This window comes from Gasterosteus aculeatus, chromosome Y (assembly GCF_964276395.1).
Source record: "Gasterosteus aculeatus chromosome Y, fGasAcu3.hap1.1, whole genome shotgun sequence".
Taxonomy (NCBI): domain Eukaryota; kingdom Metazoa; phylum Chordata; class Actinopteri; order Perciformes; family Gasterosteidae; genus Gasterosteus; species Gasterosteus aculeatus.
In genome coordinates, this window is record NC_135709.1 from 1336389 (window position 1) to 1340468 (window position 4080).

Below are 4080 nucleotides of genomic sequence, written 5' to 3' on the forward strand. Positions count from 1 at the left end.
ATGTAGATGCAGAGTTGTAGAGAGTTGTAGATGTAGAGTTGTAGATGTAGAGATATAGAGTTGTAGATGTAGAGTTGTAGATGCAGAGTTGTAGAGATGTAGATGTAGAGTTGTAGATGTAGAGTTGTAGAGAGTTGTAGATGTAGAGATGTAGAGTTGTAGATGCAGAGTTGTAGATGTAGAGATGTAGATGCAGAGTTGTAGATGCAGAGTTGTAGATGTAGAGTTGTAGATGTAGAGTGTTGTAGAGTTGTAGATGTAGATGTAGAGATGTAGATGCAGAGTTGTAGATGCAGATTTGTAGAGTTGTAGATGTAGAGATGCAGAGTTGTAGATGTAGAGATGTAGATGCAGAGATGTAGATTCGGAGATGTAGATGCAGAGTTGTAGATGTAGAGATGTAGATGTAGAGTTGTAGAGAGTTGTAGATGTAGAGTTGTAGATGCAGAGTTGTAGATGTAGAGATGTAGATGCAGAGTTGTAGATGCAGAGATGTAGATGCAGATATGTAGATATAGAGTTGTAGAGAGTTGTAGATGTAGAGATAGAGTTGTAGATGTAGAGTTGTAGATGCAGAGTTGTAGAGTTGTAGATGCAGAGTTGTAGATGCAGAGTTGTAGAGATGTAGATGTAGAGTTGTAGATGTAGATGCAGAGTTGTAGATGTAGAGATGTAGATGTAGAGTTGTAGAGAGTTGTAGATGTAGAGATGTAGAGTTGTAGATGTAGAGATGTAGAGTTGTAGAGAGTTGTAGATGTAGTGATGTAGAGTTGTAGATGTAGAGAGTTGTAGATGTAGAGATGTAGAGAGTTGTAGATGTAGAGTTGTAGAGAGTTGTAGATGTAGAGTTGTAGAGAGTTGTAGATGTAGAGTTGTAGATGTAGAGTTGTAGATGTAGAGAGTTGTAGATGCAGAGAGTTGTAGATGTAGAGAGTTGTAGATGCAGAGATGTAGATGCAGAGTTGTAGATTTAGAGTTGTAGATGCAGAGGTAGAGATGTAGAGTTGTAGATGTAGAGTTGTAGATGTAGAGATGTAGATGTAGAGTTGTAGATGTAGAGATGTAGAGAGTTGTAGATTTGTAGATGTAGAGTTGTAGATGTAGAGTTGTAGATGTAGAGAGTTTTAGATGTAGAGAGTTGCAGATGCAGAGTTGTAGATGCAGAGATGTAGATGCAGAGGTAGAGATGTAGAGTTGTAGAGAGTTGTAGATGTAGAGTTGTAGAGAGTTGTAGATGTAGAGATGTAGAGTTGTAGATGTAGAGATGTAGAGAGTTGTAGATGTAGAGTTGTAGATGTAGAGAGTTGTAGATGTAGAGATAGAGTTGTAGATGTAGAGTTGTAGATGCAGAGTTGTAGAGTTGTAGATGCAGAGTTGTAGATGCAGAGTTGTAGAGATGTAGATGTAGATGTAGAGTTGTAGATGTAGATGCAGAGTTGTAGATGTAGAGATGTAGATGTAGAGTTGTAGAGAGTTGTAGATGTAGAGATGTAGAGTTGTAGATGTAGAGATGTAGAGTTGTAGAGAGTTGTAGATGTAGTGATGTAGAGAGTTGTAGATGTAGAGAGTTGTAGAGAGTTGTAGATGTAGAGTTGTAGAGAGTTGTAGATGTAGAGTTGTAGATGCAGAGTTGTAGATGCAGAGATGTAGAGTTGTAGATGCAGAGTTGTAGATGTAGAGTTGTAGATGTAGAGTTGTAGATGTAGAGATGTAGATGTAGAGATGTAGATGTAGAGATATAGAGTTGTAGATGTAGAGATGTAGATGCAGAGTTGTAGAGATGTAGAGAGTTGTAGATGTAGAGTTGTAGATGTAGAGATAGAGTTGTAGATGTAGAGTTGTAGATGTAGAGATATAGAGTTGTAGATGTAGAGTTGTAGATGCAGAGTTGTAGATGCAGAGATGTAGATGCAGAGTTGTAGAGAGTTGTAGATGTAGAGTTGTAGATGTAGAGATAGAGTTGTAGATGTAGAGATATAGAGTTGTAGATGTAGAGTTGTAGATGCAGAGTTGTAGAGATGCAGAGTTGTAGATGCAGAGTTGTAGAGTTGTAGATGCAGAGTTGTAGAGAGTTGTAGATGTAGAGTTGAAGAGAGTTGTAGATGTAGAGTTGTAGATGTAGAGAGTTGTAGATGCAGAGTTGTAGATGTAGAGAGTTGTAGATGCAGAGATGTAGATACAGAGTTGTAGATGCAGAGTTGTAGATGCAGAGATGTAGAGTTGTAGATGTAGAGGTGTAGATGTAGAGTGTTGTAGAGTTGTAGATGTAGAGAGTTGTAGATGTAGAGATGTAGATGCAGAGTTGTAGATGCAGAGTTGTAGAGATGTAGAGAGTTGTAGATGTAGAGATATAGAGTTGTAGATGTAGAGTTGTAGATGCAGAGTTGTAGAGTTGTAGATGTAGAGATGCAGAGTTGTAGATGTAGAGATGTAGATGCAGAGATGTAGATGCAGAGTTGTAGAGAGTTGTAGATTTGGAGTTGTAGATGTAGAGATAGAGTTGTAGATGTAGAGATATAGAGTTGTAGATGTAGAGTTGTAGATGCAGAGTTGTAGAGTTGTAGATGTAGAGATGCAGAGTTGTAGATGCAGAGTTGTAGAGTTGTAGATGCAGAGTTGTAGATGCAGAGATGTAGATGCAGAGATGTAGATGCAGAGATGTAGATGCAGAGATGTAGATGCAGAGTTGTAGAGATGTAGAGAGTTGTAGATGTAGAGTTGTAGATGTAGAGATAGAGTTGTAGATGTAGAGTTGTAGATGTAGAGATATAGAGTTGTAGATGTAGAGTTGTAGATGCAGAGTTGTAGAGTTGTAGATGCAGAGTTGTAGAGTTGTAGATGTAGAGATGCAGAGTTGTAGATGTAGAGATGCAGAGTTGTAGATGCAGAGTTGTAGAGTTGTAGATGCAGAGTTGTAGATGTAGAGATGTAGATGCAGAGTTGTAGATGCAGAGTTGTAGAGAGTTGTAGATGTAGAGTTGTAGAGTTGTAGATGCAGAGTTGTAGATGTAGAGATGTAGATGCAGAGTTGTAGATGCAGAGATGTAGATGCAGAGATGTAGATGCAGAGTTGTAGAGAGTTGTAGATGTAGAGTTGTAGATGTAGAGAGTTGTAGATGTAGAGATATAGAGTTGTAGATGTAGAGTTGTAGATGCAGAGTTGTAGAGATGTAGATGTAGATGCAGAGTTGTAGATGTAGAGTTGTAGAGAGTTGTAGATGTAGAGATGTAGAGTTGTAGATGCAGAGTTGTAGATGTAGAGATGTAGATGCAGAGTTGTAGATGCAGAGATGTAGATGCAGAGATGTAGATGCAGAGTTGTAGAGAGTTGTAGATTTAGAGTTGTAGATGTAGAGATAGAGTTTTAGATGTAGAGATATAGAGTTGTAGATGTAGAGTTGTAGATGCAGAGTTGTAGAGTTGTAGATGCAGAGTTGTAGATGCAGAGTTGTAGAGATGTAGATGTAGAGTTGTAGAGAGTTGTAGATGTAGAGATGTAGATGTAGAGATATAGAGTTGTAGAGAGCTGTAGATGTAGTGATGTAGAGAGTTGTAGATGTAGAGAGTTGTAGATGTAGAGATGTAGAGAGTTGTAGATGTAGAGTTGTAGAGAGTTGTAGATGTAGAGTTGTAGAGAGTTGTAGATGCAGAGAGTTGTAGATGCAGAGAGTTGTAGATGTAGAGAGTTGTAGATGTAGAGAGTTGTAGATGCAGAGTTGTAGATGCAGAGTTGTAGATGCAGAGATGTAGAGTTGTAGATGCAGAGTTGTAGATGCAGAGTTGTAGATGCAGAGTTGTAGATGCAGAGATGTAGAGTTGTAGATGTAGAGTGTTGTAGAGTTGTAGATGTAGAGAGTTGTAGATGTAGAGATGTAGATGCAGAGTTGTAGATGCAGAGATGTAGAGATGTAGAGTTGTAGATGCAGAGTTGTAGATGTAGAGTTGTAGATGTAGAGTTGTAGATGTAGAGTTGTAGATGTAGAGATGTAGATGTAGAGATATAGAGTTGTAGATGTAGAGATGTAGATGCAGAGTTGTAGAGATGTAGAGAGTTGTAGAGGTAGAGTTGTAGATGTAGAG